This window comes from Dufourea novaeangliae, unplaced genomic scaffold, assembly GCF_001272555.1.
Source record: "Dufourea novaeangliae isolate 0120121106 unplaced genomic scaffold, ASM127255v1 scaffold434, whole genome shotgun sequence".
NCBI classification, from domain to species: domain Eukaryota; kingdom Metazoa; phylum Arthropoda; class Insecta; order Hymenoptera; family Halictidae; genus Dufourea; species Dufourea novaeangliae.
The window spans coordinates 48,928-60,758 of record NW_015374302.1 but is presented as its reverse complement, the minus strand read 5'-3'; positions in this window follow the sequence as shown (position 1 = coordinate 60,758).

Sequence of the window (11,831 nt, the reverse complement as noted above, 5' to 3'; positions counted from 1 at the left end):
TTACATTGTGCCCAACTTTCATTTAGACCGTGTAAATCGAATCAAGGAATATAAAGAAAAGTATCGTGGATATGTTCATAATAACTGTGTAAAATGAGGGAAGGATTTTACGAAAAAACGGAGATTGGTTCTACCGAATGCTGACTCTCAAATTCGAAGCTCTAGTATATTTATTATGTATTATATATATATATTCAAAGACATACATTAAATGGCGCCTATGTACCGTTTAACTGGTTTGTGTTGAAAAAATCACAAGGAAATGTACCCTCATGAGCAAACTCGGTTTCCGCAAGGGAAAAAAGTGACGTGGGAGAAGGACCTCCTACCACTTGGTAAACTTATTCCAATTACTGAAACAAATGTTAAATTGAATGTTAATTTGACATAAATTTCAATAATTCCCGAAACCAAATGGCAGAAGGTCCTACCTCTACGTCACTTTTTCCCCTAGTAGAAGCCGAGTTTGCTCATCGGTATACAACTTACAATAGTATTTGTATAAATTTAATAACAGTTTCCTTAAATCCTAGCTATATGTATATACGACATTACGATACATTTATATTTGTATAATTTCAGTAAAATCAGGCTTAAATACATACTACTTATGTATTTACAATATACTTACAATAATATTTGAATAAATTCAGTACAAGTAGATTTCAATATTATTTAGACTCGCAAAATAGCGTAATTTATTCATTGCAAATAATTCCCTCTTCCGTACGCTCTTCAAAGCATCATAAAGTTTGTCGCCGAAATTTCCATTTCTGGCAGCGTACGATAAATGTGTATAATAAATTGCAGTATTCCTCTGCCAGATTCAGTCTGTTTGTAGGCGGTAAAGTGCGACGGCTGACATGTTTGTTGTTTGTGCTCATTATATGAATTTGGAGAGGAAGAATCGTCAACGGTCCGGGAAACTTACAGTGAGTTCGATATGAATTGAGTGTACGCAAGTAATTCCCGAATTCACCGTTCTCACAACGAAGTGGGTAGCAGAAAATTTTTAATTTTTTGGACGATCAGTATTTCGGTACATGTGACACCGTATCACATATACTCATCACACATATATACAGTGCACTCTAACTATATTGCCACTAAACATATTGCCGCGAGAGCACGTCCCCTTCACACATATTTTCGAGCACACAAATTCGCTCTCCCACCACGTTGCGTACGCCGGCGCACCAACACGATCCAACTTGTGCGCAGGCGCTGAGGACGAGGCTATGACGATAGAACTCAGCACGGAGGGGGCTCTTAATTCATTGCCATTTTACTCCCCTACAGCCCCGACCATGGCAATATAGTTAGAGTCCACTGTATATCACTGATACAATGTCCCAAATCTGTTAGTCTATTTTCTATCTCGTCTGTGCCATACCTTACTAACGTCATTCGTCAATATCGCAAACCGTGCTTCGCATGAAAATTAAGTGACATATTTATTCTGTTTTACATAAACATATACATATATTTTATTTTTGTTATTAAGTTGCATTGTTATATTAAATATGGTCATCCAGATACTACATGATGCCTTGAAGACGCCCATTTTACGGCGGTTGTAGGTCTAAGGCGTCTTTAAGCCGTCTTCAAGGCGTCATTGGACGTCATGTGCTATATGGGCATCTTTAAAATTATTTTCCCTGTTTTTATTGCATTACAGGTACAGTTCAATAATCTAGCATATTTGATAATCCGGCAGCGCCGAATTATCGGAATTTTGCTGTATATAATAATTTATACCGAGTAATTAATATGCAAAAAGTCACACTCAGGGGCAGTTATACATACGGAGCTATACACTGTAAATCATGTTCAAGACTATGTTGCGTTAATATACCGTTTTAAATGAAAAGTATGAGGGTATTAACTCTCCCAGCGCAAGTTAGTTTTGCGACGGTAATAAAGTTTCGGGCTGAAGGTGATACCGGTGAGTACTTCATGATTGCAGGGACGAGACTGATCCATAAATTATTTTAAAGACCGCAGGCCCCCACTGTATATTACTCTAAGATAAAACCATAACTTTTGGTTACTCTACCCTGTAATATAACTCAATACTATTGTAAGAACACTGTAGGCCATTAATTTTCCAGGATTTTATTAGGTACCTCACATTGCAAAACGGAAATACAGACGTAGTTATTATGGTTTCTATTAATGTTTAGCGAAAGAGTGAATTTTTCAATGATCCCGATAAATTGAGGAAATAGTAAGGTAACATTCCACAAGACGTGCCGCCGTTTAATATCACGACGCAGAATTTAATTGTAAAATTTAAATTTCATGACATTTGCGAAATTGAACAAACTTTATAACTTGACACGGATTAACCATCAGCTTCTACAAAATAAAATGTGAAAAGAAACTAGTTAATGTTCCTAATTTTTAATCTTCCAAGAATAGCTTGAGGTCATATTTTATCTAGCAAAGTGAAAAATTATTGTTTTGTAATATTAATTGTAAAATGTTAATTCCACGTAATGTGCGATATTGAGGAAATTCGTCACTTTAACATAGATGAAACATCATTTTTTGCAAAAGAATCTTAAAAACTAGCTACATACGAAGCTTCTAGATACCAATCATTCGAAAAATTTTGCAGATCGTCTTATCTAGGGAAGTGACAAAATATCGAAGTATTAATTGTAAAATTTAAATTTTACAAAATTCACAAAATTTAATAAATCCTACAACAAACAAAATTTAAAAGCACTAGTCACAATATTCTTAAATTTCAATCTTCCAAAAAAAATGTCCAAATCATTTTATCTGGAGAAACAAAAAAATTCCGTAATATTAAGAGATCGACGAAAGTCAGTAGGAAGATCTTCAGCGTCTCGAGTTACGGTGATTCGTATCAGTCAGTCCGCAAGGATCTATCTCCTTCCGTGAAGGCAAGTTCGTTGATCTATCAAAGCAATTTTTAGTCCCATCGCGGTCGGTCCCCGAACGCGCGTCGGCGGGTTGAGTAAGGAATACCCACGTATAAATCATCCGGCATACCCGACGACAACTCGGACATTAATTTAAAAAATGGAATAACATTCATAAGGAGCGCGTTTAATCGTCGCGCGACTTTCCACGGGCCCCTAGGTAATAGATTTACAAAACGGAGCTCCGGTGACACGAGTACAGAAACTTAGGGAGAGGATGCACGGTGACGGTTACACATTAATCTTATCAGGAGCTCGGCTCTTTAGAAGGGCGTGGTCGCGTCATTAATCAGCCGGCTTGGTACTAATGACCCCGGGTTGTGAACACGATATGTTCCGTTGTCTTATTCTGTACTCGGAGCCCGCTGAATTCCGCGGAAATTTACATCCTCGAATTACTGAAACTGCAACGAGCAGTTTCGTTCCTGGGATACACCGGCGATCGAATCATCACGAGGATTGTTCGGCGTAATTGGACAAATCAATCTCCCGGTTACGGACGAGGCACCGTGGACGTCCACGGTTCTATCTTCATCGTCTCGGACAGACCGTTGACTTTTTGCCTTTGTGCAAGGGATGTGTTTCGTTTGGTCTCTCTGATGAAACGGGAATGAAGACGATTTTGAATGGCTTATTTGGTACATAGATTGCATTTATGTTTACTACAGGTTTTTTGTGTAGGAAGAAATTGGCGAGCAGACATTTTGATAAAGGTTGCATTTGACTTCACAGGTTTATTGCATGGGTTTGTACACTGACATGTACGCTTAAGGAAAAAGTGGCGTAGAGGAAAGCCTTCTACTACTTGGTCTTGGGAGTTACTGACATTTTTGCAAAATCAACATTCGGTTTAACATTTATCTCAGTACTTGAAATGAATTTACCAAATGGTAGCAGGTCCTTTAGTAGATACAAGAAAAAATGGTGAGTGGACCTGTTGGTAAATGTTGCATTTAATTTTACATATTTATTACACTGGTTTGTACAAGAGAAAATGGTGAATGGTTCCGTTGATAAAGGTTGCATTTGTTTGATAGGTTAATTGCCTTGGTTTGTAACTATAACAAAAATTGGGGACTGGTCCTGTTGGTAAAGATTGCATTTGGTCTTACAGATGAGAATAAATTCCGTATATTGCTGAATGTCTGGATGATAATTACTCGTGAAGTGTAACGAAAACACATTATTGATATAGTTGTACAGGGTGTTAATAAAAATGTGAGAACCTTTCACAAAATGGATTCTACATGTTAAACTAAAACGAAAATCAAGAATGACGAAATTGCGTTCAAAGCTTTGTTTCCGAGTTATTAATTTTTGGAAACACAAGCGAAATACGCGTGAAATACTATATGTCTGACGCGACGGGTTTTTCTACTTAAAATCGTGATCTTCAACTGTTTTACTCAAGTACGAGTTGGTTTCATTCGTTTCATTTGATTTCGTTCATAGTTTCACTAGATCACGGATCGAGTCAGTGTATCCTATCACCTGAGGATCAAGTTGTCCGAGTAATACAACTCTTTGCACCAGATGAATTTCGTTCGTATTTCCCATGTACGATTTTTAGCTTAGTTTTGCATATATAATCCACTCTGTGAAAGAGACCCACATTTTTATTAACACCCTATATAGCATAATTCAGAAGGAACGTAAGGGTTGAGGTCATAGTTAGCACAAACAACGAAGAAGTATTAGGATGATTAACCATTTCGATACTATGGGTGATTACAGTCGCTCGCCATGAAGTACCACTAACATGTATACATTAAAAAGTTCCTAAACTAAGTACATTTAATATTAAATTTTATTGCGATGACGGTTTTATTGAACGTTTGTTTCCTTATTTATAGATGCTACAGATCTGACGCCATCCGACTTTAACTGTTTCTGAAATTAAAAGAATTTTTGAACAGCCAGCGGTAATCCATAAAACTGTCATCGACCACTTCAAAGTACAGGTGGCAGAGTTCTTCAGCCGGGGTCACCAGACTTCTTCAAGCTCGTCTACCGACTTCAAAACTGCTTGGATGTTAACGGGAATTACGCTGGAAAATAGTTCTGAATACATTTTCGTTTTAAAAGCAACAATTTTGTGTTACAATGAATTGTCATCAGTTTACGATAAAACAATTCTTAATTTAAAAATGTCCCTCGTAGAATTATTCGTTACATAATCTACTCTCTGCAGTAGCTACATCTGTTACCATCGTCAGTTCATCTTTTGAAAGGATTTTTTTGGTCAGTTTTGGAAATATTGGGTATACCAATAAGTAATACACTATGGTTTCAATATAGTGACAATACAGTTCAATTCAGAATATATATCTTTCTGGTCTTTTAATTATTTAAACTGTTAGGGAATAATAGACCAATGGCGACTATTGTAGAGATAACGTGGGGATTTGAATCTTTTTGGAACAAATATAGAATTCCATTAGGAATAGTGAAAAGTCTTCACTATATACTATTTATTGGTACACCTGATGGCTGCTTGTTCTTCCATCATCTTCGGTACTAGTTCTGCCTCCTTGAAGCCGTTTACTGTCGCACAGTGCGTCTATGGTGCTCATATTCCACATAAAAACGTCCGTCAGGTTCAACTGTATCAGCAATTAAATAATAATTTTTAATTACCACACCCAAGTATTTTTACAAATTCATAACCGAAGTAATACTAAATGACATCTCGCGATATTCTTCAACGAGGAGATCGTCAATTTCGTCTCACGATCTCAAAAACATTTGGCTGTCATCGGGGAATATGCTGAAAAATAGTTCAAGATACATTTTTATTTCAAAAACAAAGACTTCGAGCTATAATAAATTGTTATCACTTTATAACAAAATGATTTTAACTCTAAAATCAACGCACCTACAATCTCAGTAATCGGTAAAAAAAAGGAAATCCGTGATCATTCTGACGGGTTTGCTATAGAGATGGGCAAACTCATTATCTAGATAAAAAGTTTCGAATAACGAATAAAAGATGAAAAAAGTATAATAAAAATAAAAAGTTATACTAAACTTTCGACCAACGGATGGCAAACTCATTATCTAGATGAAGAGTTTCCAATAACGAATAAAAGATAAAAAGCACGTCGTCATTTTTAATTGTTTAAACGTGGAAATTTCAATTTTTATAATAAAATAATACTTCCTTCTGAATGAATCGACATTTGTCGAACAATTATTTAATCTCATTAACTGTTTAAATCCCCGTACGACACCCTTACATACTGCTGCTCTTCATTGTGTACTATTCGAATAAAATTCTGCCCAACCCGGGTTTGCTAGTCCCAACAATAAATCTCTCCACGTTTTCCATCGCGTTCCCGTTCCAGGCATAAAGAATCTTCGCACGTCGGGAATCAAGTAGAACCATCCACCCTCTTTTGTAGACAGAAAGAGAAAGAGTGAACGGGGCCCCGCCAGTTGTACATCCGTCTATCGGCATCACGCCGCGCGAAGGAGCGTGCGAGCAAAAGCGCGAGAAACACCGGGAGAACCGACACGGCTGGAAGAAGAGAGGCCCTCGAGCAGGAGGTGGAGGAGGCGGCCGTACACGAAAGAAGAGGTGCATACGCGGCCCCGCGGAGGTGAAGATGCGTGAAAGTGGAGGTGGTTAGTAGCGATCTAATTATCTACGCGGCGGGAAGTCGCGGCCTCCCTCTGCGCTTCACCGCGTTCAGGAAACAAGAGCAAATTGAAAGGGGCTGAATGGTTCTGCTCGCGCGCGCCCGCTCGCTAGGGGGAGTATGTGTTTTTGTGGATCGTCCAGGGGACTTTTGATACATGCGCAACCACGATCGTCGTCGGTTGAATGATTCTCACGTACACCGAGCCAAGACGGATCGTTTTACAATCCGATACCCTTTCTCCACCCCTCCTACCTCGGTTGTTCTAACACTCTCGAATTAGCCTTCCCCCTGGACCGAGCATGTGTAAACACGGTGAACGGATAAAGAGGGAAATGATAAATGGTAGCGGGCAAATGGACTAATTTGTTTCGTTCCGCGGCACGGCTTTTGCTTGTTGCAAAATCGCTGGATTATCTTGGCCTTTGTTCCGGTGGATTTGTTTTTGCGAGTATTTGGGTGTTTTGCAGACTTTTTCGTGAGGTTTTTTTTTGTGTTGGTTTTGGGGACGAGTGGAATGAAATGGTGAGGTTAAATTATCGAGTACTTTATGTTTAGGTGTATTATTGAGTACATTTTTTTTTATTGATTTTGTTTGATTTAGTTATTTTGGAAATTTACATAAATTTTCGTTTGCAAGACTCGAATTTATGGGAATGGGAATTAAGTATTTATCCTGTTGAGGACGGGAAGTCTAGGTTTAGGAACCAGTGGGGTCGCTTATTTTGCGTATTCATATAGTACTATGACAAATATATACAAGTTTTAACTCGAAAATATAGAAAGCCACGAACAAAGCTGCCCGTTCTTTGAAAGTTAAGAAATAAAAATAGAACTACGACTGGAAAAAATTGTTTATATTTCTGTATGATTTTATTTTATTTTGTATGTTTCATTATTTGTAAGTATTTTTATAGGTTTTCGTCGTATGCAATTTTATATATTTAATGTTTCTGGTTTGATTTACTGCAACGTAATCATTTTTATTCCCTACTATAATAGAACAAATTCAACGAAAACAACAGAGTTGGACTGATAAATATAGGGTTCAATCTTGAATCACAAATAACTTCCGTTATAGATACTAAAACGTACTAAATAATAATTATATAAGTACGATAATAAGAATACTTAGACCAAACATCAATTATTAAGTGTAATGGTATTATATAATGGTATAATGGTATTTATATTTGAAAAAAAGGAAAGAGAAAGTTATTTACGACTCAGTCTAATAAATAACATGAGAGAACATTACGAGTCCATAACAGTAACTAAAATTTGATATCTATTTAAACTACCCTCTACTACAAATTTTATGAAGTTGAAAAAACATTTCATCTGAAGTTTTGAACCATTCTGGAAATAAAAACCAACTAAATTCAATTTCCTTCTTCGATTTATACGAAAAACGAATATTTTTTTTATAAGCATTTGAAGCACTCCTACAAATCTTTGTTCATCGAATTCATCAAAACAGTAGAACTCTATTTATTGCAACGAAATTTTAGTTACTGCTCAACTTATTAATCCCTGTAGTATGTACTGCCAAGAGTCTCAGTTATGTGAACGTCTACAACAGCTAGAATGTAAACAGTAGATGAACGGATTTAAAAAAATCGTAATCTTGCTTTATTAATTCAGTAAGCATTACGAAATTATTGTTTTCACAAATTTAATTCAAAATTAAGCTTTGAAACATTATTAGAAGCAGAAACACGAAGAAACAGGAAGAAATAGGGAAAAAGTTGAGAATAGGCACTCCCACTCTATCGCCCATAACTTTCTTATTTGTTCATAGATTTTGCTCAGGTTGTGCTTGTTTTCTTCGTAAAGGCGCGTACTCTACGTAAAAAATAAGAATCTGGATGTCACATAATAAGTTCTACGTTTTCCAGGCGATGTAGTGAATTTTTTATTTCAATTTCAGCCCCAAAAAATGAAATTTCTCTTAAGTTTCGATCGATTTCGCCGAAACTGTCGCTCCGATTGGAAAATAATGTGGAAAATAATTGTGTGTAATTTAATTACCTTTGATTCAAGAGTCGTGGTGATCAAATCGGTCAACTATAACGCGAGATACAGCCAAAAACGTCGGGTCGCCTTTTTAAAAAATTACCAAAATATTCATAGGGCAATATCTCAAAAACGTATCCATAGAATTATGTCTCTCTATCTGGTCGATTATAATAAAAGGGTCTTCAAGTGTACAGGGTGAAAAGTTCTTGTTTAGTAATCCAATGTGTCTTCGTGTAATTTAATTCGACGTGTTACGTATATTTTGCTTGCAGATCTGAAGTGTGTGGGTTTTTAATTGAAAAATCTTTACTTGGAACTTTCACATTTTCATACACCATATCGATGGATCGTTAGGCTAAACGTGTTAGGATCTATTCGAGGACCGTCCATCGAGGTCCTTTCGTTTCCGATTGAGCGCGGGTCGCTGATCGCTAGGAATTTCTCATGTCACGCCGTGTTACATTATTTATCGACGGTGAACGGCGCTCCATAACCTTTTACCCCGCGATGCTAAAGGCAGGCTCGAGGTTTTCCGACGCGTGATGTCGATCGATGGATCACGGGCTGCCCCGCGAGAAGACACTCCTACGATTCTGTTCGCGGTGTCTGATTCTGTTCTTGCGTTGCTCGTCTCGGTATAGCTCGCTGGGAAACAGGTAACCGATATTTCTGTTGTGCTGCAGAGTTCGTCGATCTTTTAACCCTTTAAAGCTCCTTTCCCCTTTAGCGACCTGAGAAGAAGGTGATGTTTAGGATTTCTTTTAAAAAGCAAAAAAGTAAAAAAGTTTCCTGGTCTTCATTTATTATATAATACATTCGAGTAAATAATAAAAATTGCGTTTTAATATTTGTGCAGCGTGACAAATTGTAAATGACGCTAACCGTGTGGATCCGAAATTTCACTGTACAAACGGGGCCCACGATATCTCGATGTAGAGTACGTAGTCCGAAATAAAAATTTCTTAATGATTATTAAATATTACTCTAATGCCTATCGTACCACCTATCATGAAGTAAAAAAAATAAAATGGCTGCACTTGGTATGAGTTGTAACAAAGACTTGCAAAAAAAGGGAAATTTTAAGCATATTATTGTTAATAACAACAGAATGTATGTTTCCAAATTTTTAATCACAGGTGATACGATGGCTGATTCAATTACAAAAAGAATGCCACAAGAATGTTTCTAATCGGTTAATGACATTTTGCGTGCTTTCACAAGCCATTGAGATACATATCGTGCAAACAGCACAATTTTTTCGAATTATAGTTTATTTCTTTAAAACGATGTAGTGAAGACGATTGAAACTTTGCAGATATTTTTTATCTATCCGTATACTAGACGTACAAAAAAATTGAAAACATTGGTACTATTTCTTCAACATTTTTTCAGCTATTTTATCCGTCAAGATCGTTTCTTTCCATAAGAATACGGGTAAAATTAGGGAACATTCAAATCGTTATAACTCACCAACCGTTTAGTGGTTCGTTTAAAACTGTTTGCACCACATCAGGAAGACTAAAAGAACAATCTCACAAATTTTGATTGACTTCGTAGCATTTTAAAGATAGATCCGATACATCCTTAAGTGTTGAGTTTTCTAAAATTGAACGTTTAATATGAACAGATTACGCTTTGATCCGCCATGAAGATTGGCGTAGAAGAACATGTTTAAAAACGTACTATTTTGCGGAGTTCGTCGATCTTACAACCCTTTGAGTGCAGAGTGCAGTCAAAACTGAACGCATAATGTATTCGATGTACTAATAAGTAGTCCGCTATTTTTATAAAATTCTAGGCTCTCTCAGAACGAACTCTAACTTTTCTGCTACTGTTACAATATTTATTGCCTTCAACATTTCAGGTCATTTTGACTGAAGGATAACTCGAAAAGTTATGTATTCTTAATTTAAAATACACTACACCCTTACTTACTGTAGCCATAGTGAATTAGTTTTACTACACCTAATAGCAATACTTTAGTCAAGGTGTTTGATTAGTCTTGAAAGTACTGTTTACATTTGTGAAAGTAGGTACTTATAAAGAGTTCGACGTCTAGGTTTGAGTCTACATAAAAGTATTGTTTCCTTTTCGAAGCACTCATGAGGTGTTCGAAATTGTACAGTGAGATTCGAACGTACTTGCAATATACTTGATATCATTGCTATCAATTATTTATAAAATGCATAGTTGAGTCTATATTGTAATAATTTTTTACATGAACTTGTATGAATAATGTCTATTTTATTCAATTTCTGTTTAGATACAGATTGCTTAATAGTAATGTTTTGACGAACGTACACGTGAGTCCATAATTTAATGTGTACATATACGGTCATAGTATTGAACGCTCAGTTAGTGCACTGCTGATCTGATAAATTAATAGTCGAGGAATATGTACATAATTTTTCTTAATAATGAAATGTGTAATCATTTACAAATGTATTTAATCGTTTGGTTTACGATGTTTTCGACGAATACGTTGGTCGGAATTATTTTATTATGAATAGTTAATTGAAAGAGTAAAGAATCATATTTTGTTTATAAATTTCATAAAAAGAATGAAATATCTTATACTTCCTAGTATCTTTTTAGAGAGAAGCGAATTTGCTAGACAATTATCTTATTCTTACAAATCGAACATAAATTCACAATGAGGAAGCAATTCACGTTAAAACTAACAATAAGCTTATTTGCTATTTTACTAGTTACTCGTTGTCTGAATAAATTTGTACGTAATTCTATCCCGGTTTACCTTTCCTGTATTCATGTAATGATCAAGTTGAAGCAAAATCTAACCAGTGTATGTAAGTTCGAGGTGCTGTAAGGAAGATTTATTGGATGGCTGGCGACAAGTCGATTACGTCTTTGAGGTTTGACGCTTTACGTAATATCAAGACATTGTGTTGGCTAAGTATGTGTATTGACAATGTTCAAAATTTTATCGAAATTATTACATTCGTAACATTTCTGCTGAAGATTTTTGAAGTATTATGAAAGGATCAGATACTTCAGAGTACTCTATATTACGACTTGCTTGGAATGCAATAGTCGAACAATAATAATTAAATGTCTTTTATTGGCAACTCAGAGAGCAAGTCTACAATATTGTCAATGCTTTTAGATAATTACCAGTAGGTAAACAGTATTCTTTAAAATATAGAAAGTTATAGTAATTAATTTGCTCAAATTGACTGTCAGTCTAATTTATTGTCTAGTTTAT